Here is a 24150-nt window from a genome sequence, read left to right as displayed (position 1 = left end):
AATGTGAGTTTAGTTAGTTAATGCATGCATGCATGTAATTGCTGCACTTCAGATAACTGAATATTCTCTCATAAATAACTCATGCATGTCAGTTCAGACAGAGACCCAGTTGAGATCAGAGGAGGGACAATGTACTATAAGTTGGAGGATTTTTCCTATATAGGAAACTCATCCATGCAGAAGGAATTATCTCCTTCAGGTTTGTGAAGTTATTTTTGAGCCAACTGAGCAGTGTAGGGTGGGAATTCACACAAGTGGAGGCATTGGACCCTAGGAAAACTGTGCAAGGAAATAGGAGGCTTGGAGGGCAGAGGGAGAAGGTTGTGAGAACCTTTGATTGTCTATGAGCAACATTGTTTGATTGCAGAGAGAGCAAGATAGCTTGAGAGTTGATTCTTTTTGTAACTTGAACAAGATTTCCACTTGTATAATAATACAAAGTTGGGGTTTTAGGCTTAGGCTTTCCCTGGGTTATTTCTTCTGTGTTATGTGTGATTGATTTCTCATTCCAGTTATATGTGTTCTCTTGATCTTGCTCAATTCAATTAAACTTCCGCGAAGTGTTGTAGAAGTAGATTTTGTATTGCGTTTTAGTATAGTGCATAATTTATTGATCTACAGTGGGAATTTCTACATAGAGCATCAAATCAGACTCTGGAAACCTGCTTATAGATCATAAAGATATTGAAGGGGAGGCATTCAAACATTTCAATGAAATATACCAAGCTAGGGATGAGATATCTTTCAACAAACAACTCAAACAATGTGATTTCTACCCCACTGCAACAAACAAGGAAGCCCTTGAACACATGGAAAGCCCGGTCACTAAGGAGGAAGTCATCTCGGTTCTGAAAGAATTGGGAAGAGGAAAAAGTCCTGGCCCAGATGGATGGACCTCGGAACTATTCCTTCACTTCCAAGACATTATGATCGATGAGCTTACTGACATGGTGGAAGAATCCAAAATCCATGGTTGGGTTTATGGGGCCACCAATGCCACCTTCATCTCATTGATCCCGAAGCATGACAAGCCTGAATATTTCTTAGATTTCCACCCTATTTCTTTGTGCAACTCCACCTACAAACTCATATCCAAAACCTTAGCCAATCGGCTCAAACCCTTCTTATCCATGTATATCATAGTGGAACAATTTGGTTTCTTAAAACAACGCTAGATACATGACACTGTCTCTATTGCCCAAGAATGTCTCCATTCCATCAAATCTCGAGATTTGGATGTTTGTCTCATGAAAATCATTTTTCTTAAAGCCTTCGACAGTGTTGACTGGGAACTCCTCTAGATGACACTGTGAAAAATTGGCTTCAGCTCCATCACGATTAGCTCAATAAAATCCTACATCAAATCTGCCTCCTTTTCCATTATTATCAACGACCTTCCCATTGATTTTTTTATGGCATCCCGTGGTCTTCAACAGGGTTGTGCCTTATCTCTTCTTTTATTTACCACCATCATGGATGGCCTTAGCAGAAGATTCAAGGCTACCTGCAACATTGGGCTCATCTGCGGGTGTTTGATTTCCAATTTGGTTCCAATCACCCACCTTCTCTTTGCGAATGATCTTCTAACCATGGGGAAATCAGATCCATAGATCCACATTGCTGCGATTTTACAACATTTCGGGACCACATTGGGGCTTCTCATGAATAAGGCCAAATTTCGACTCATATCTAGCGATCCAGAGGCAGGGTCGATTCTAGACATTGCAAATCAGTTTGGAGTTGTTGTTGATCACTTGGACAAGGGTTTCACATATCTTGGCTTCAAATTGAAGCCGTTGGGTTATAAGATCAAAGATTGGGACTGGCTTCTTATCAAAATTGAAAAAAAAACTTACCCACTGGTCACAAAAGTGGATAACATTGGGTGGATGCTTGATCCTCATTAAATCTTTCCTCATCAGCATACCGATTTACTGGATTCATATTTTCAAATTTGAAAAAGGAGTTATTAGGAAAATAAACTCCATTCTAACCAAGTTTCTTTGGGGAGGTCTGAAATCTACTAGAAAATTCCACCTAGCCAAACTGGATTCGATTTCACCCCCTGTCAAACTTGGTGGTTGGAATATTAAAGACCCTGCCTCTTTCAACTTGGCTTTGCTTCTTAAGACTTTCTGGAGGGCTGTGCGATTTGAGGGACTTTGGTAATGCGTCATCACTACAAAATATCTACAAAATATGTGCTTCTACGATTGGCTTTGAAATGGCACTTCGATTCCCTCATAAATATCTATTCCTTGGTGTAGCCTACTCACTTCTAAACAATGGTATTTTTCTTACCTTCACTGGTCTATTGGCTTGAGATCATCCCCCAAGATTGGACTAGACTCACTAGTTGGGATGACTAGTACACATCTTCTATCCCTTGACCTAATCACATTTTTACATCATTTTGGTTATCATGTGCTCAAAGATATCTCAGTTGTTGAACTCTCCTCACCTTACTACACTCACTGGAAAGACGCTGCAGAAATCTCTCTGCCTTCCCATCTTTGTTTGGAATGGACAAATTACATTACTAATTTGAAACTTTTGGGGATCATTCTTTCTAATGTTGAAGACAAACTTGTTTGGGCCGGTGGAACTCAATTAGACAAGATCATTGTAAAAGAAGCCTATAGCCTCATCACTATGCCTCCTTGCCCGAATCTGATTCACCCTTGGTTCGCTAGGGTCTGGAAATGGAATTTCCCCCTCAAGCTGAAATGTTTTTCTTGGTTGGTAGTTCACAATCGTATCCTCACTTGGGAAAACCTCATCAAGAGGGGTTTTCGGGGTCCGGGACGGTGTTGCCTTTGCAACTCACATGGAGAGGACATTAACCACCTTTTCATCCACTGCTCATTCGCTTCTTCAGTTTGGATCGAGATTCTACACTCGTTAGAAGATCCACCTCCTTGGGAATGCTCCGACATAGTCTCTTGTCTCCACAGTTGGAAAATGGGCTCATTTTCCCACAAAACATTGGTCTTCTTCATCATCTAGGGCATTTGGCGGTCTCAGAATGCTCTTATCTTTGAGAATGAGCAGCCTAATATCTGGCAGACCTGCTGCAAGATTATTAACTACCACCATGAGTTTTGTGCTTCCCCCACTCACAACACCCTACTTATCCCTCCACCTTGTAACATTTGGGAGTCTTTCCCAATTGGCTTCTTTGATGGGGCCTCTTCCTTCAACCTGTGTGGATGCGGAATGACTATATACATCAATGTTGAACACTCATACCGATTTCACTGGCATGGCGGGTCTGGTACCAATACACGAGCTGAGCTCCTTGCTCTATGGGGCATCCTACACTGTGCTAACTAGCTCGGACTTCGGGAGATCACTATCTTTGGAGATTCCAAAGCTGTCACTGATTGGGCTAATGGAATTGGCTCGTTGCACTCTTTGTCCCTTGATAATTGGAAAGCCAACATTAAAGCATTGATACTAGGTTTTCATTCAATCTCCATTGCCCACATCTACCGATGACAAAATGGGGTTGCTGATCGACTTTCTAAGACTGATTGTTCATCGGATCCCAATAGAATATTCTACCAATATTTCCTAAATAAATGTTTCCAACATTCAAGTCATATCACCATCTAATCCACTCCTCGGATGATTTGGAAGACTCTTCGACTTCATTAGAACATAGACAATCTGTTTTGCTTTTAAGGATGCAAACTTTACAAGGACATGGCCCAAATATTTCACCTACAAGAAGAGGGTGGTTGTATTGACTCACCGTATTACACAAACAATACCCCATAGTTCTAGAACACCAAGGGACAACAAATGATGCTACAAAAAGATACAAAAACCTCTAGTTCATAGGCACAGAGATACCCGGTTTAGTTACATGCTGAAATATAAAACTTTGTGTCATGGGGATAGTCTATATTATGAATCTCCCTTCAAGAGGAGGTATCTGGGCACTACAGGTTTCCAACTTTATTGATTCCTGTAGTGCGTCTTTTAAAAATTGTATGCCACAATGTACTAATCCTCTTGATCCAATGACAATGTATTTCTTTTACATGAAATGTGTTTATTCATGAAGATTGTATGCTTTTCTCATGTCCTGAGGATGAACCATGTAGGTTGGTTCGAAATGTGGACCAAATCCTAATGATGTGCTCCGAAAGATATTTATCTACAATAGAAAAGTTCGTTATGTTTGAAAAAAAATCTTAGCATGCCAATTTGTAAGAAGTTTTTATTTGTTCATGTTATTAAGTGAAATAGGTAGCAAAGATTTGACAAATGTCAGACGAGAGGGACGCTTTTCTAGAGGAAAATTCATCCCATAATCGGGTAGAAGCAGAGCCAGCGTACTTTCTTCTTTGAAGACAACATTCTTGAAGAAGTAAAGGAGTACAAGTACCTTGGGATTGATTTCAACAACAAACTCAATTGGGAGGACTGCAGAAAGAAGAGAATTTTAGGAGGGTGGAAAGCATTATATGCTCTTCAAAACAGATGTAGAGAGGCAGAGTTATGGGATTGGAAAACGATTAAAGTGCTTTTTGGACTCCTAGTTTGTCCAGTGATGCTATATGGGTGTGAATTGTGGGCTAGAAGCTCTCCCGTCTCAAAATGGAAACAAATTGAGAACCAAAAACGCTTGATCATGAGCAAGTTCAAAATAAAAAGTTCAGTGCCTTATGAGATAATGTAGAGTGAAACCAGAGCAACTTCCATTGAAGCAATTGCTATGGTGCGGCTCATAAGATACCTAAAAAGAATTGAACAAATGAGTGTAGGTAGATGGCCTAATGTTATCTTCAATAAAGGGATCAGTGAAAGAAAGAAAACATGGATGAAACAAAACCACACATGGATGCAAAAATGGGATATCTACCTCAATGCTTGTCCCACAAATAGCAAGGAGCTAAAGGATTTTGTTATGGATAAGTTTTGTAAAAAGGCATGGGGAAAAGTGTTGGGTAGAAAGAAGAAATATTACATTGAAGAATTCAACCCTACGTGTGATTTACAACAAAAAGAGTTCATTGGAGCTAGAATTTCGTGGAGGTCAAATGTTCTTCTTGCTCAATTAAGGACCAACTCACATCATCTTTGGTGTGAACATGACTGTGGAAAAGACCTAAAGAAGCTTGGGAAGAAAAGGTGTGCACATTTTGTACGTCTGGGGCTGTGGAATCGAAAAAACATTTAATTTTGGAATGTGATACATTCAAAGACATCATAAAGTTATGAGAACATGTTAGTTTCAGTTTCTTGGCAGTGTTTTCAGCAAGGAGATTGTTGGAAGATTGGGTCAGCTCATCATCAATTTGAATCGGAAAATCACTGAATTGCAAAGAGCGAAAAATAGGTAACTAATGGTCTCATACACTATTTTAAGTCTCGTAAACCTTAAAATATCATTTCATTTCATTTCTTATGGAAATTGAAAATTGAAATGGTTGAAAAAAGCTAACAATGCCCCCGGCGACCAAAGCAGAAGAGAATGTTGTTGTAGATGTGTCGCAAGGATGTAGAGAGGAAGATGTGCTACTCGTGGTGCAGTCCACAACCAGCATATGGCAAGGAACCGCAGGTCTGAGAGCCGAGGGCTGGAGGGTAGCTGCAGCGGAGTTTGCAGAAGTTTCCACCAGTCGGTCAGGGAAAATATGAGATGTTGGCTTTGGAGATTACAAGAATGGCATAATGCACTTGCATTTTGGGAATGGAAAACCTAGTAACGTGTGGGGGTGGGGGCAATCAAGTGGCTATAAAGCCAATGCATGAAATAAAACAACGGAACGAAATTGAGGTGGTGGCGTGCAATGGCTATTGTATTTGGCAAAACATTTAAGCGTTAAAAGGCATACAAGAGAGCTACAGTGGCAGCGAAGGAGGGTCTTTCAGAGCTCACAAAGAGCTTCACGAAACAGCTATGGGGCGTGGCCTCATTTCTCGCCTCGCCCCGGGCCACAAGCACTCATAGCGCAAACCCTACTTTACGAGATTTGCCCGCCTCGATCACGAATCTTGACCCGTATCCTTCATCTGAAGGGAATTCGCAGCAGGTGGGGTCAATCAATCGGATAGAGAATTCATCCTCGTGATCTCCCACGGAGAACCCATAGGGCTTGATGGGAATACACAGCGATTTGGCGGAAATTTGTGGGAGTGTGAAGACGGGACAGTCTAGGTTTTCGTCCAACAAGGCTGTGCATGGAATCTCTAAGCTGGCTTCGACTATCTTTCCGTTTAAAGGAGAAAGGAAGAATTCCGGGAAGCGGAGTCAGGTGAAATTCTAGATTTATTGATGTGCTTGAGAGCGTGATTCCAGATTTGTGACATCAGGTGAAATTCGTTGAGCATGGATGCATTACAATTAATTCTGAGCAGTGGCAAATATGTTGAGAACGTTTTTGTCCCATTCAGAGTTGAATTGGGTTGTGTGTGTCTATCATTCACTGCATTTTTTTTTATGTTTTGGCTTGTTCGTATGTAAAAAGGGATGGCGTTGGAGGATCTAATGGTCTTAATGCTATCATTTTTAATGTGTCGTTTTGGCAATAGTCGTTTATTTTATTCCTTATTAGGGCACAATAGAGATTGATTTAGAGAGCTATTGTCTTCATGGAGAGAAATATTGATCATGCATTTATTTTTGGTGAGATCGCAATCAATCTACACGTTTGATGAAAGTAACGTATTTGCTACTTGCTGCTACTTCTTGTTATGATGCTCAGGGGAGCATGTCTTTGCAGGTTCTAATTTATATATGGCTAAAGGCATTCATACCAATTATACATTTTATTTAATTACAATGCAGTCTCGTATCTTGTAAAGAATGGTAAATTTTTTACTATGCTATTTATTTTCAAACATTGTTATTATTCGGTTTTGGCACGTGATTATCATGAAAAAAAAAGTCATGTGTACATGGGTTCATACTTAAATCATTTGAAGGCTTGGATATCAATATCATTATCTAGCATTTTCACGATGAAGTCTTATAAGGTGTGTGAGAATGGTCTTGTTAATTGTTATTCGATCATGTAAGAAGACATTGGTGCCTATCGAGTTTAAAGAGTCATTGAAGCCATGTAAAATGCTTATAAAGCCTTGTAGGTTATTGTCCAATTCTTGGCTAAAAGTCAACTTTTAAATAGAGGGTTCTCCTTGTAGGTTAATGATGATGGCTTTAGTGCAAGTACATGCTTAGGGGGAACATGTTTGTTGAGTGGTTGCTGATCAACTATGGTTGATGTATTGTTGGATAGTGGCTATGTTGATTCTTTGTCCTTGTCTTTACATAAATGTTGTTGCTACTCATTGAGTTAGGAGAGAGAGCGTTTCTCCACTAATGATTATGTTATGTCGCTGGTGATGTTGATTAAGAGAGTTTTGTTCATGTTATATTATTGTTGATGATTATATGTATGCTATTGTTGCCTTGGTTGAGAGTGAGGTTGATGATGTTGGAGATCTTGGTTGACGTTGTTGCTACATCCATTTGTTGTTCTGATTGGAGAGTGATGTTGCTGTTGTTGGTTCTTATGTATATGGCTTGTGTTGCTTTATGTTGATGATTAGCTTTGCCTTGTTGTTGTTGCTTCACATGAGAGTTGAGTATGTTGTTGCTGCTTCAGGATAGAGTGTTTTATGGTTGTTGTTGCTTGACCTAACTATTGTGTTGCTATGATATATCTACTTGCTGTTGCTTTATGTTTGTGATCGACTTTGCTTGGATGTTGCTACTTCACTTCTTGTCATTCACTCATAGAGGAGAGAGAAACTGTTTACTTCTTGGAGATGTATTGTGGTCATCTTCGACTACTGTCGAGGGGGAGCTATTGATTATTCAGTTATCACTACCATTGATGAGTTTATCCCTTTGTCAATGATGTCAAAGCGGGAGTGCTTGAGGAGGAAAACATCAAATGGATGGTTCAGCTAGGGTAGCCATCAATGCCAAAGGGGGAGATTGTTGGCATTGATGATGCAATTGTTGGTTGCAGTGGTTGATGGTTGGCATTGATGTCAACTTGGGCATGTGTTGCAGTTGGCTTGAGTGTGACAGATGGTTCTGGAGTAGCTTGGTTTGTGATAGACTTGCTTATGTGTAGATGATTGTGTTGCAAGTAGCTTGAGTGATAGATGTACTCCTTGATGGATGAGCTTACAAAAGCTATGATTATGTTGCTTGGCTTGTTAGTTTCAGTGTGCTTTGAAAATTGTGAGGGTATTGTTATGTGTGGAGATGGTATTACCATGGTATAGATATCCTTGGTATCGGCTCAACCATGGTATTTGCCTATGGTATTGGCTTGCATATTACCATGGTACAAGGGTTCGTGGTATTGGCATAACCATGGTATTTACCTATGGTATTAACTTGGATATTACTATGGTACAAGTGTCTTTGGTACTAGGATAACCATGATATTTTCTCGAGGTATTGCTTTGGAGATTGCTAAGGATATTTTGGCAAATACTTTTGTGAGAGTTGGGTATTATTGATTTGGGTGTGTGAGAGGATTGTTGGTGTGAGAGTGAGTGTGCACTACAATATTTTCTCTTGCATTTTTCTTATTTGTAGCATGTGTTGGGTGGTGTGATGATCATATTTTATTTTTAGATCATATTAGAGATAGATTTTTGGGTTTCTTATGTTGAGCAAGTTTGAGAGCCTAGTCTGAAATATTTTGAAACATGGTTTGCATGGAGTAGTTGGAGGCCTAGAGACTTTATTCTTGTAGAGACAAGCAGACATCGATTGAAGGAGGAGAATGTCAATCCAATGGTGGTTGGCTAGTAGAGACAAGTAGACATCGATTGAAGGAGGAGAATGTCAATCCAATGGTGGTTGGATAGTCCAATGGATATTGGTTGAGGCTCGTTGGTTGTGGAGGCTTCTGTTATCACTCAGGTTGTTCCCTGGGTCCTAAGGGAATACGGCTGAGGTAACCACTAACCAATCTTTTAGTTGCAGATCCTAGCCTACCTGCAACCAGAGAGGGCTCTCTCTTTATAATTTAACTTTGTTTTTGGTGTAATTTTAGGCTAGTTATGATGTACAAAGTTTTGTTTTGAATTTGGTTGGATGATGATTTCAGGCAGAACTGGGATGCAGTTTCAGAACAGTCTAGACTATTGGGCAATGGAGTCAATGATGGTGTACTGCTATAAGTGTTTCTTGTGGAAAAGGTAATGCTACAGAGCCAGACAGGCATCTATGGAACAATTCTTCAAATCTGGGAATTGATGGCATGAAATCAGGGAATGAAAGGCAGTCAAGGATCTTTCACTATGCTGATAGAGGGAAAGTGTGAGAATATTATCTAGGAGCAATTAAGAATTCCTAAACAACATCCATAATGAGAGAATCAGTTCAAACATGAGCAATTAAGAATTCATATTTATGACTAATTCTGAAGAAAACACAATTAGAAACAGAGATTGAGCAGAGGGTGTATTCAAACAAGTCCTGAGCTATTCTTCTTCTCTGTTACTAAGATCATGAAACATATGTGAAATTTGCAAACACAAAAAGACAAAACACGATTTAGAATAACTTATTGTTCCATTAAACGACACAGGAATTCTGTAGCAGAACGCAGTTCATTACTTTCACATCCAGACAGTGCAGAGACCATGAACTTCACCAGCAATTTGTATTAAAAGTCTGAAAATTTACAGTGTAGCTCTTAGAGAGAATCACCAACCAACCCCAAATACGTTCTATGGGGAGGTATATATACAAAAATAAGATACAAAATATCTAGATGATGAGTTTTCATGCAATAAATTACATCACCAACTCTTCCAAGGGAGTAAATGAAGAATTAAACGCTGCAGTTAATATTGGCTTGCTAGCTGTCCATTTTGTCAGAAAATTTTGACTTTCTGGGCTGAATGAGTCGGCTGCCTGCTGCGCATTTATTCTGCGTGTGTTGTTCTGATGCTGGTACGTTGCTGACTTTGTCTTTGTCTTCATCATGGGTGCTCGGCCTCTTTGCATTTATTGAGCTGTAGTGGTCATTCTGTTTCTGCCTTGCACTGCCTTTTCTTCCCTTTTGACAGGTGGAGCATGCCATCTGTATATGCTGAACTGTAGTTTACAAAAAAGAATTAATAACCAAAATCACCTGAGCAATGTCTCCATCATTCCTCTCCACCAATCTTCTGTAGGTAGCTGATGCCTTTGTATTTTGATCAGCGTCTCATCAGCTTCAGTGTACCTATAAAAGTTTGGCTGGGTTTCAAAGAGATGATTTATCTCATGTGCAATGTAGAATAGATTTTCTAATTTATCAAAGACACTCTGTCCAGATGGAGGCCCTGTTTCTTCTGATGTGCTTGAGGAAGCTGTGATTTGATTGGAAGCATAATTGTTCACCCTGTTGGCATAATGCTCATGTGACAGCAGTCTTCCAGCACTGGTTACTAGGCTAGGTAGCCCTCTGCTCTGTAATGTTGTGATCTTTATTCTGAACTCATCCACCTCTGCTTGCATCTCTTGGCATTTTCTTTCCAATGTCTGCACAAAATTCCTAAGGGTTAACACCCTTTTTATTAGCAAGATAGTTTTAGTCCTGTTTTTGATTCCTATTGCTGCCAACTTCCCTTTGGTGCGAGTATTCAGGAATTGGATCATTCTATTAGCTTGCTCGGGCATATTTCCTAAAGATGCTCTAGCCTTTTGGTTTTCAAACTGAGCCAAGCTTATCAAATCCATTTGCTCATGAATGGTTTCAATGGATTGCCATTGGTCTGTAATGGATTGGCCAATCTTGGCCCACAAAATTTTCTTGATATCTGCTAGAGTTTTATCAAAAGTAAGCTCTTTCTCCAGCTCCTTTATTCTTTTTTCCAGGGCTTTCACTTCCCTTGTCTTCTCAGCTACATCCTGCTTTGACTTGTCATATTTTTCCTCAATTCTAGCCAGCTTTTCCTTGGTTTCTTTCAATTCCGCCATTTGCAATTCCAGGGCTTCTATTTCTTTCATCATATTGTCCATTCTCAAGCTGGTGCCTTGCTTTGCAGGTGCTGTAGTAGTTGCTGAAATTGGTGTTGAGCTTGAGGTACCTGCTTCTGATGCTGGGGTAGTGAGAGGGACTGTTGTGGGGGCCGTGGAAGGAGCAACTGTAAGAATCTGAGCTGTTTGAATTGGCTGAGAGGCCAACTCTCCCTGTCTTCCCTGTAATGATGCCTCCAAGGCACTCTCTGTCTCTACCAACCTTTTATGTAAGGTCATAAGCATAGCTACCACATCCTGCTCTTCCTTTTGTTGTGCCACCTCTGTAGTTTGAGGATGCAATGTGGGTGACAACTTGATTTGTCTCCTAAGGGCGGCTATATCTTCGTCCTTCTTTTTTATAAAAGCTTGTATGCCCTTGGGATCAGTGGGATCATGTCACAGCTCTATAATGATTTCTTCCAAGGATTTGATTCTATTGTCCTTGGCCTATGATGAAGCTTTCTCCAACTCTAGTTGGGCAGCAGTATTGTGCAAAGAGTTTTGCAATCTATGAGCTAACAATGTTTTATCTGCTAAAGTAGAATATACCATCTCCCCGGTCTGCTTGTGCAATTCAATCTGGTCCATCGGATGGATATCTTTGGCGAACACTTCCAGATTGGTTCTAATATAGTCAGCAGCTGATTGGGGTTGCTGAGTTGTAGGTCTGAAGTGACCGAGGGTCATTTTCCCTTCCTGGATGTCATAGGCTGCCATTAGCCTTTGCTGATTGGTGGGAGCCATCCTTATTAGCTGGTTGTATAGCTATAATCTCACTGGCTCATTCCTAGCTTTGATATCAGTGAATGCTTTTTTAATGTCAGAGCCCTGTCGGCTCTGTTGCCTGGTGGATGTTACTTCCACCCCCTATTGTCTCTCTTGCTCCTGCTGAAAGGAGCTGGCCGATGTCTCCATGCTTGGGGGAACTTGCTGTTCAGTGGGCCCCTCTGGCATTTCTTCTTCTGAAAAAGGATTTAATCTCTGTCTTTTTTCTCCTTGCTGCTCTGTGGATGTCCCTGGAGGTGTTTCTTCCTATCTATCCCTCTTCTTTGCTCTTTCTTCATTGGCAGGAGTCTGTAACATAGGAATTTCGGTCACTTTTGCTTGAGTTAAAGGGTCTTGCCCTTGACTTTGTTCATCAGTAGAAGTATGCCGATCTGCCATTGTTTCTTGCTGTCCCAAATTGTGCACTTGTTCTTCTGAATGCTGCACCTCTTTTCCCTTAGATGTCCCTGGTAGTGGGGCACTTTCTTGAGCTGGTTGCTGGGGGACCGTGGCAGATGAGGTGCCTTCTCCAAGGTGCTGAGGAGCTGTAAAAAAGACCTGTCCAAAAGATTCCAAGTCAACTGATTTTTCCAGGTTCTTTATTGCTTTTTCTATTATCTCTTCTTTAGTAAGCTCTTCCACTAATGTGCCCTCTACCCATTCTTGTTGATTGGCATATTGTTCAATTTGAGGGATATTGCAATGTACATATCTTGCAAGCCTATATTTGATTCTTCTAAGGCTTATAAAGTGATTGGGATCATATGGTGACCAAATGAAACTTAGTTTGAGCTTAAGTTTCTCTCCCAGCATCTGGTCAACATCCTTCCATGCTTCTTCTCTCTTATTGAAAATAAAGGGGCCCAATTGATGTCTGATTTTCAGCTGTGCCTTTTTGCTTTTGCCATGGAAATGAATCATATCTGCATTACCAAATTGCCGAAAGTATTCTAAGGAAAAGAGTCTCATAGGGACATATTTTGGCAGTTGGTAGGGGGCTAATTCATAGCCATAAACCCTAATTACTGTGTGGTTTTGGTAAAAATACCAGTCACCAATGTTGTAGCTTTTGGAAAGCTGTAGAATCTTTTGCATCTCATCAATGAGTCTGGGAGGAGGATCTATTGATAATAAGCAAGTAGCTGGATAGACAAAAAGGTCAATGAACTCACAATATGTGTATGGGGAGTAACTAACATGATGGAATACTGATGACCAAAATATGACTGACCTCCTCTCCCCCCTAGCATCCAATTTTTTGAGGAAGACTGGGAAACTTTCAGACTGATAATATAGTAGCAAATGATAGATATATGAGGTGTATTTGAATACCCTTTCCCTTTCTAGGTTCATGAATTGCTCATGAATCTTATCAGCTATGAAGGTGGCATAATCATACTAGACAACAGGGAGCTATTTTGGAGTGAAGATAGACATCAAGGCAAAGATAGTGCTATCCACAATTTCACTTGTTCTGAATCCTAGGATGTAGGAGATCATATCTATAAGCATTTTTCCCTCCTCAGTAAATGCAACATGGAGATAGGGGATTGTGAATCTGGAGTAACAGTCTGGTGGCATAAACAACTTAGCAATTCGGTCAATCTCTGCAGAGGGCAACTTTGAGGCTTGATCCAGCAGATTCTTCATGGAAAGGGGGACCAAAGGCTGAGTTGGTTTGAATTGCAACATCTCATTGATAGACTGAGGAGTAATGTAGAAGAGGACTTTACCAGCAGGGCCCATCACTGCCCTTTGAGAAGGCTCATAATTGGAACAACATTGATGGATGAGGTCAGGAAAGACATTTACTGAGGGCAAGTAGTACATGGGCATGTTGGATTCCCATATTCCCAATGGGTCATCTTTGTTTTTGAATTTATTCCTTATCTCACAAAAACCCTGAAGATGAGGCTTGTCTTCTTTCATATCAGCAATTTGATAGTCTCTATCTGCCAGTGGAATCCATTCTAACTGTCTATGGGGTGCATTTAGTGGTGCAATATTGAGGGCAACTGGGGCCTCCATGTTTTGACTATAATTACAGTTGGATTAGGCCTGTATTTCAACAAGGAACAGAGTTCTGATAATGGTTTTCTGGGCAAGGAACTCACAGTTGTAAGTTCTGTTCAGAGATGTTATTGATGAGTAAAAATCAATGAAATGAAGAATGTGCAGGGCTCTGCACTAAGTTCACCTGAAAGGGAAAAAAAAAAAGGACTTTTGCAGACAGTCTTCAGTGGTTTTGAGGGAGAAGTGGAGCTGAATTTCGAGTTTAATGGAAATTTTGTAGGGGATAACAGAGTTTCCGGGTTTTGGTCGCAAATCAGTTTATACAGTGGGGCAGAGAGGAGAAGCTCGCAGGTGCCAATGTCTTGCAGGTGAATTTTTAGGTGTATTGGCAAATTTTGCAGAGAATTTATGAAAAATAGGGTTACCGGTGTTTTTTCGGATAAATACCTGTTCTTTCAAGAGATTGTTGTGGTGAAGAGTTGCAGGCCGAGTATGCCTGGGTGGCTGACGGGAATGTCGAATGCGAACTAGATGTAAATTTCATGCAAGAACTGGCATCGTTTAGTTGCATAAAAAACAAACAAAAACGACACTTTCGCGAGTTTTACGCAAATTTGGGTTTTTGCGGCAATTTGGTGCTTTTTTGCGCTTTTTTGTGATGATGTCAGCATGACATCATTGGTGGGTCCCGGGTATGGCAAGGTGATGTGGCAGTTGACTGGGACGACGACGTGGCACAGGACACGGTGGCAAGGTAGGGACGCATGCAGATGAGGTGGCGGCGACACGGAGCAGCAGCGGGTTGACATGGAGGTGACGTCACGGGGACGTGGCGCCCAGACAGAAGGCGGTAAGTGGTTTTATCGGACCGCCTTTGGTACGGGGGTGGTAAGTGTCAGCGCGGGCCCGATGCAATCAGAATGGGCCACGCGTCCCCGCGTACGGCGACAAAACCACCCTCCATCGGACGCTAACTCTCGTACGTCGGGGGCGCTCCGATATCAACGAGAGCCGTCGGATGGGGAGGGCCCGATCCGACGGTGGACGGAACTGCGATCTGGCGGGATGTTAACGTACGGGACCCGCTCGAATATTTAACGTTATAATATATGCGCCAAGGTTTAGACTTTGGGTAATATGGGTTTTATGGGTATGCGCCGGGGGTAGAGTTTAGTGTTTAGTTAAACATTTAAACCGAAACCCGAAAATGTATATGAGCGCAGAGGGGTTAATGAACTATGGTTTAGGAAGGGGTTATTATGGTTGTTAATTTAACCAGAGGTTAAACTAATTCCGGATTTAGGACACGGAAGGGTTCATAATAGTCCCAAATGGACTATTATTTCCCAAGACTGAATTATATGGCTATAGTGCCATGGGGTGGGAATATTTAATATTTTTGGGTTTTTATATAATTTTTGTATAATAGGGGTAAGGAAGTGATCTAGGGAGCTAGATAATAGAGTTAGGAGTTAATATGACCTTGTGAAGTGAAAGTGTAGGGGCATGAAGCTAAGTTTATGAAGGAAAACTTAGATATAAGAAATGAATGGAATCTGGAATGAGGATTTTTACACAAGAAATGTGGTTTCTTTTCCTTAAGAAAACCCAAAACTTGATTTAGTATTTGACAAAAATGAAGTGAAAGCAGGACTTATTGGGCAGATCCCAAGGCCCTCAAGGGGGTGTTAGTAAGAAACTTTGAGGGGGGGGGGGAGGTGAAAGGGAGTTAGACATGCTTCCATAGTTCTGCCATCAAACAACTGCTTTGACACTTCTGTCATTGATGAGACAAGTTTTGTTTAACCATACAAAAGGAGATCAAAAACCCTACTTCTGCAACCTCAAACTACTTACTCAGCCTAATACACCTAACATTTTTTCTTCCTCTTGAATGGGTGCACTTGGACTTGCAAACCCTGATTATACTCTTTTATTTTAGCTGCCCTCCTAGCTAAATCTACCCTTATTTCTTCCAAGGGCCTAGATTAAGCAGTTGGGCTCCTTAATTTCTCTACCTATCTACTCATCTGCCAAGCTTGAACTGTTTGGACAGATATTCATTCTCTAGTCTATAACAAGCAATTTAAAACATGGCATGGTCCAGATTGAACTGTTGGGCCATCCATCAAGCTAGCAGTGGTATTTTGGCTAGCCACTTTCCTGGTCTTTCTTTGGGGTTCATTTTTATTATTTTTTCTGACCAATTTACTCTTTTTTCCCTTTGATTGTTCTTTTAGGGCATACCCTCTTTACATTCTTTAACTTTCCTCTAATGCTTTTTACAAAATATGGAACCTTTGCAGCATGAAAAGATGAACATATTTGGCACTTCCACTGTCAATCATGAAAAATGAAACCTATTAGTATAGGAACCTAATAGCTTCTAGTAAAGGTTTATCTATAGAATTCTGTGAGTAGGTTGTTGGTAAAGTTGTCATTGATGTAAATATGAATACAAATCCTAAGTGAAAAAACCTAACCCTAACATTGCTTATTGAGGATGAAAACCCTAGATACATGGAAAATCTCTTGTTGGCACTGGCCCTAAAGAAATTTTATGAAACCCTAGTTCTATGCCCTTGCATGGCTCATTCATATGATGAAACCCTAAAGATGCTCATGTTAACCTAAAAGTCCTAGAATGAATAAATGATGCCCTAATCCTAATGAGTTAAAAGCCCATGTGATGAAGCCCTAATCTAGTAACCCTAGATGTATGAATATGTCAAAGAAACCCTAGTCCTTGTATGCAATCCTAATGCATGAAGATCACATGCACTAGTATGCCAAAATAGTGAAAAAAATCTAATCCACTTGATGCTTTAATTCCGTAAAAGAAATTATTTAATAGGGTTGTCATGAAAAAGTATGCATATGATGAAAGAAAAAATAAATTTCCATCGTTAAAGGTCATATATTGAAGGGAATACTATATCAACTTATAGAGGAGGTCATAAGCTTTCCAATGAGAACTCACTTACTTCCTAATTCCTTGCCGTTGAAGAGAAATCAATTTTTTAAATCAACATATGTAAAAAAATTACAACTGTCCAAGCCGACTTGAGTAGTCTCATAACCCTTGGCAAAGAGATGTGTTCATTCAGAATATGGAAAAACCACTATAAATGTAAACCTAAACTCATCCATTCAAGCTCATATTTTTCAGTGGAGACAAACAAGAGGTAGAGAAGTAGCCGCAACCCAGAAAAGCTAGGAAGACAAGTTTGTGGAATTGTTCTTGGGTTAAATAGTCTCCTGTAGGTTTGAGCTAGGAGGATAGAAGTTGTCGTGGTTGAATTTGTCATAGTTTCCATGCTCGAAGTTGTCTTAGTTTCCGTGGTTGAAGTTTTCATAGTTGTCGTGGTCAAAGTTGTCGTAGTTGTCGTGGTTGAAGTTGTTGTAGTTTCCGTGGTTGAATATACCATGGTTGAAGTTGTTGTAGTTGTCGTGATCAAAGTTGTCCTGGTCGAAGTATTGATTTATTGGGATTGGACAAATAGAGCTTGTTGAAGTCTTCCCTTTGAAGAATAGGGTAGATTTGGAGAACATTTGAAGAACTTATGAGTAGTCTTTGGAGTATCCTTAGGAATTTATTGAAGCATAAATTGAAGGCTTGTTGGGCACTATTGAGGCTTGTTGAAGGGACATTGAAGACCTGGTATTGTGTTGAGATTGAAAGGCTATTTTGAAGGTTTAGTCAAAGCATTGTTGAAGACCCCTTGAAGTCAAAATTAAGAAACCTGTTGAGAATATTATGAAGACATATTGGGAAAGAATTATTGGAGACTTAATCCAATCTTGAAGGCACCCTTGGAGATCATAATGCACAGATGGGAGTCCTCATAGTGTGACCTTAAAGAAAATTGTTTGGGTGACATGAAGAGCTATGGAGACACTTTTCGTGAACCATAAAGTTGTCATTAATGAAAGAAGGGTTATTGAAGATGGATTAAGATCATTACCAGGGTTTGTTGTAGAAGACATTGGAAGCCTTGAAGAAACATTGAATCTGTATTGAAGATCTAAAGCATAGGGCTGGAGCCCTAGAGGATAGGAGTCCTCAAGAATATTAGGTTGAATCTTGTCCCAGTAGAGAGGGTTGGATTCCTAGAGGTTGGAGCCTAGTAAAGACCAAGTTGGAGCTTGGCACCTTGGAGGTTGGAGTCTGGTCGATTGAATATTGGAGTCTTCAAGGTTGGAGCCCTAAACTATTGTTGTACTTGATTACTGTAAAAGGAGGATTGAAGTCCTCGTCATTGATTAATAAAATTATTATTCTATCGTTGTTTACTCTGTGTTCTAATTATAAGTGATCTTAACTAATAAAAAATAACAATTGTAAAGAAATACTCATTCACATCCCCAGTATTTCCAACAATTGGTATCAGAGCTAGTGCCTTCATTCAGAGGCTAACAACCTGAAGGTAGATCCTTAGAACACAAATGGAAAATTCAAGGAAGAAGGCTTGTAAACCCGTTGAAGGTGTCACCTCCTTAGTAGATAATCAAATTGGGAAAACTCCATTATTCAATGGAAAATTTGAAATATGGAAGTGTTGTAGTGGCTACAACCACCCTCCAAAATTTTTCCTTAGCTTCATTTTGGAGCCTCCCTACCAAAATCCTAGAAGATGTCTTGCACTGCCCAGGTACTTGTGTTTTTAGTTGAGTTTATCTTTGGCTTCACAACTTGTGTTTTCTAAATTTTCTTGCTTTCCGACCACACACTGACTTCCCATGACTTGGTTTGATCTCAGTTCTTGCTATGTCTTAGAAAACTGCGCAATCCTAGAGGGAATTCTACCTTGCTCTCAGGAATTGCGCAGAGCAGCCCAACGGTGTGCCTTGCCCTCAGAAACTGTGTAGAGTAGGCAACCAAACTTGCTCTCAAAAACTGCGCAGAGAAGGTAGTCAACCTTACTCTCCAGAATTGTGCATATCATCTTTGCAGTGAGTTGGGGCTCAAAACTGCATAGACCCAAGTCACATATTATCTTTAGTTGGGAAACTGTACAGAGAATGAGAGGTAGCCAGAGCCACTCAACCCAAGAATTTCATAGAAGTATTCCTTCAGTTGATGCCTGCTACATGTGTCGGTAGGTTGCCTAGTTCCCTCCAGAACTACGCAAGTCTTCCTTGCATGCATGGAAACCTTTCCCAAAAATAAAAAACCAAAAAAGAATCCCTAGAAAATAGGGATCTGTTTTTAGCAAGTGAGAGTTACACTCGAGTTGATTTTAGAAACTTCTCGCCAAGTGTCATATTTTCCTAGATTTGTGGCATGCATGTCATAAACCATAAATATACCAAATCTATTTAATGGACACCCCTGAGATCATTCTTCAGATTCGATCTTGGAGATATGACATTCCCGAGGCATCTATGAATCTTCGTCGCGATCTTCATTACTTTTTCAGGTAAGTTTTTCTTTTCTTGTCTTTTTCTGCTTTTTCTGTCGCTTTTCTTTCCTTGGCTTGTGTGAGTGTTGTTTTCCTTGTGTTATCGAACGACTGTTGGTATTTTAATGTATTTTAACTTGTATAAGTGATGTTTCAAGTTTTGCATTACATTTCCTTAGTGTCGAATACATGAACCTGTTTTTGCACTAACAGTGGTCGTTGCAGCGACTCACTTCATGAGTTGCGTTCTTCTTCTGTTTGACTGATTCTTGCAATCGCTCTGATTGCATGCATGTCCATTCACTCAGATCTGCAGCATCTTTGCACGTGCATTTAGTCCTACTTGTTTTCAAGTAGTTCTTTGCCCAATAGTCACTCGATTTGTTGCATGACTGATCCTGGAGTTGCTTTATGGTTTTTAGCTGACATTCACTTTCCATGAGTGTCTCTCTATCTCCAAGAACCATAGGGAACAACAACAACAGAAGCAGTGAACAGAAGACCTGTGCAAGACAAAGGCAAAAAGAAGATTGTCGAGAGCATAGAGGCAGAGCAAAGCTACAAGTTTAAGGAAGATCCACTTGTTGAGAGAGTAGCTTTGGAGATAGAAGCAAAGAGGCGGCAGCGCGAAAGGAGAGTAGCACAAAGAAAGAGGGAGAAGCAAAGATTGGACAAAGAAGAGAGAAAGTTGCAGGAAGCAGAGCAAAGGCTCAAAGAAGAACAGGAGCTATGCAGAAGAGTGAAGGAAGCATAGCAGGAACATGAACAAGAATAGAAAGAAGTGCAAGGCACACATATAGAGCAAACTGCGCCGATATAGGTTGAAGACTCAGATCCACCACCTGTAGATGATGAACAAGGTGAGCGTCCACAAGAGAAATAACTTGCTCAATAGGATGAACAAATGGTTAAACGGACGGACACAGAGATGGTACAACCAGAACAAGATCAAGACACATAGCTCATGCCAAAAGCAACCGAGGTCACTCCATAGGCTTCACTAGCTCCAATAGCAGAGAAAGTCCCAAGTGAACAAGGATAGATTGTTCTCCTTGAGGATGATCTGGGAACAGATGTGTACAACATAGCCTCTGACGAGTCATGACAGAGGGTTGTACAAGCGCACAGAGCGCACACGCCGAATGATCATACATCTCCTGTGCACTTTGAAGAATGGGTGATTGTGTCTAATGTGTGAAGACATTCAACTACCTTGGTCGATGCTACGAAGGTGATCTAGGTGGATATTGGTGGCCACCCTCCTATTCCACTTGGACCCCCTGTTAGAGTCGGTCTAGTAGCCCTCCACCAAAGATCAAAGCTCTTTGCATTTCATGATTAGGTGTCCCATCAGTGTGATCATGTTGCATTCCGTTAGGCATGCCATAATCCTAGTGGAGGGAGTTTGTGTCGTTATTCCCTCTTGTTTGGCACTGCTGGTTCAGGTTTGTTCAAGTAAATAAAATCCTCAAAGGGTCATTCATCTTTGTTGTTGGGAAAAGTATCTATTCAGAACGCCCCTATCCCACTCTAAGGTGTGACAGTGCCTTAGCAACAAACAAGGAAAACTACTTGTGTATTCTTCTTTATGAAATGTAAACGAAGAGGAAGGATAAACTAACCTGTGTCTTGCGCTAGTTTGTTGATCCAATCGCTCTCCTCTTCAACAGCTTCCAGCTCCCTGCTCCCTTACCGGCCCAGCTTAACCAAATTCCTGCAAGATCACAGAAGAGAGAAACTACACGAAGATATAGATTTACATTCATAAAAAGCTTAGGATCAGATTAAGCTAAACATGCAAATATAACAAAACATCACTGATACACAAGCATGTAGAAGAAACTCAAATAGTTTTATTGATGCAATAAGAAGATCCAGGAGGAGATATGTTGGGTCCCTATAATACTAGTGCTTACCCCATTACTATTGTATTTATACCCCTTATTTATATTGTTGTGCCCCTATTACCCCCATATTGTTATTTCTGTGCCCCTTAGAATCCCTCTATTTTATTTTTGTGGCTTTATATTATTATTGTTAGGTCGGCTGGATTATATTGTGACTCCTTAGACTCTTATATATAGAAAGGAGGTTTTGTCATTTGTATCATCCAAGAATTGTTCATTTATGTAATTTAAAGGAGGTTGCCCCCTCGAAGAGGCTGAATTCTAAGGCGTGGATTTATCTTTTCTATCTTTTCTTAAGCTAGTTTCATAACATTTGGTATCAGAGCTTTGGATTCTAGGGTTTCGCTGCTCCAAACAGGTCATCGTGGAATTTTCACTATAACTTTTTTTCTGTGACGTTTCAGAAGTCGCAAAAAAAACCCATTTGAGAAGAATTGGCGCTGAACCTTGGGTCCGAATTTCAGAGCTTTTTCGCGCGATATTTTTGGAGATATGATCTGAGGAAGTTGGCCTTTTTGCAGACTCCTGAATTACATTCAAAATAGGTGACCTGGGGAAAATCATCATAACTCTCTCTCTGAGGATCGGATTGAAATTTCGTAAAAAGGTATAGAAATAGGACGGACTGTAGTTTCTTTTATGTGTGTTTCAGATTCAAAGGTTGAAACAGTGACTCGTGGCACGTCGTACAAGTTCGCTCTACTGAACCAGTCTAAAAGAAAGTCACTGTGGGAGATTTCACATAACTCTTCCTTGGAGAATCCAATTTGGCTCAGACTTGTGGCATTGGAAAGAGGACGCAGAAGGCTACTGCAGGTAGCAATTTCAGAATTGGATGATTCGAAATCACAGAGATACATCAGATTCAATATCAGGCTTCTATAAAGTGAAAAAATGTGTGTAGTTTTTTTATTTTATTTTTGTGTAAGCTTGGTTTAACGGAATTCAAAGGGCATAGTAAAGCATTATTATCGGTAACTGATGCCCGAGGAAAGAAAATGAAAACACCTAGTAAGGAACCTGAAAGCTCTAGCATGACTCATGAAGAAGAAGAAGAAATGCTACATGATATATCAAAATTACAAGAACAAGTGCAACAAATGTCACGCTCACAAAAGCTAACAGAAGCTAAGATAAGTGGCGTGGAATCTAAGATAAAGGGCATGGAAGCTAAGATGGATGATTCAAAGATAGATTTGAAGAGAGACATGGTAGATTTGAAGACAGATATGGAAGAATTGAAGAAGTTGCTACAAGAAAGTGTCACTAATGGTGAAAAGGTAGTAAAGGAAACTCATGATGAGAACAAAAGAAATGTTAATCATGATACCATAGACGCTAATGTTGGATCGAAGACTCACCATGTTCCAAAAATCGATATGAGGAAGTTTGATGGCAAGGATCCCGCCACATGGATATTACAGATGGAGCAATTCTTCGATCTCAATAATGTGCAAAACACACAAAAGGTACGTATGGAAACTTTATATTTGGAACCAAATCAGTTTGTATGGTATCAATGGCTTTGTTCTCGTAAACAATTTATCACTTGGGCAATTTTTACGAAAGAATTGATAGCACATTATGAGGATAAAAAAAGCAACACTTTTTTTAGCCAATTGATAAGTCTCAAACAAAAGGGTTCAATAATGGAGCACATTGAGGAGTTCCAAAAATTGAACATAAGGGTAAAAGATATTCCAGAGGAGCATAGGATTGATGTGTTCATAGGGTCTTTAAAGGATAATATCCAACATGATGTGCGCCTTTGGGAACCTGATTCATTAGAGAAGGCATTCAGGTTAGCAAGAAAAATGGAAAGAAAAATTATGGCAACTAGGAAGCATACCATTCACAACTATAAAGACGGAAGTGTTGTTGCCCATAGTCTTCCACAACCTACAAGGTTGACACCACAACAATTGGAAGAAAAAAGAGCAAAAGGGCTTTGTTACAATTGTGATAGCAAATACACAAAAGGTCATAAGTGTGCTGAGAAGAAATTATTCTACATAGATTGTGAAGAGGAAGAAGAAAAGGAGCAAGAAAGGTCAAAAGAAGAGGATATATTCCAGGAACAAAGCCTAGATGAAGAACAAATAAATCCGACCATATCTTGTAATGCATTGGCGGGAATTACCACTCCTCAAACCATCAAGATAGAAGGACAAATCAAGAAGAAAAAGGTAATAGTGTTGATTGATTCAGGAAGCACCCACAATTTTATTCATTGTAGGGTAGCAAAAGAATTGAATTGCTTCCTATATCCAGCACCAGAGTGTCAAGTGATGATTGCAAATGGAGGAACAATAAATTGTTCTGGAAAGTGCCATAATATCAAGCTATCCATGGGAGAATATGTATTGACTAGCCCAATGCTTTCCATTCCAATGGGAGGTGCTGATGTTGTACTAGGAGTCCAATGGCTACAATCCTTGGGTACAATAGCTTTTAATTTTCAAGAACTTTTCATGAAATTTTCTGTGGAAGGAAAGGAAGTTGAATTAAGGGGTATTGCAGGGAAACCAGGAAAGATAATCAGCTCTAATGGCATGACAAAGCTTCTAAAAAAGGAGCAAAGAGGTGTAATTGCACAATTATGTTCGCTAGATGTTTCCACATTGGAATCATCTATTTCTCCAGATCTCCAAAAAGTCCTGGACAATCATTCCAAGGTATTTGAGACTCCCAAAGGTCTCCCACCTATGCGTGATCATGATCATGCTATTCATCTGATTCCAGGAAGTGTTCCTCCAAACATCAGGCCGTACAGATATCCATATGTCCAAAAAAGTGAAATTGAACGTATGGTTGCAGAAATGCTAGAGGCTGGTATAATTCAACCGAGTCAAAGTTCTTTCTCAGCTCCAGTAGTATTGGTGCACAAGAAGGATGGATCATGGCGCATGTGTCCAGATTATAGGGAGCTCAACAAGCTCACTATTAAAGATAAGTTCCCCATTCCTGTCATTGATGAATTACTGGATGAATTGCATGGATCAATTTACTTCACCAAGTTGGATCTTCGTTCGGGATATCATCAAATCAGAATGAAGATTGAAGACATTCCGAA

The sequence above is a fragment of the Pinus tabuliformis genome, chromosome 7, assembly GCF_031772625.1.
Source record: "Pinus tabuliformis cultivar Carrire ecotype Pingquan chromosome 7, CPIR1, whole genome shotgun sequence".
In the NCBI taxonomy this organism is placed as follows: domain Eukaryota; kingdom Viridiplantae; phylum Streptophyta; class Pinopsida; order Pinales; family Pinaceae; genus Pinus; species Pinus tabuliformis.
Note: the sequence above shows the minus strand (reverse complement) of the source record.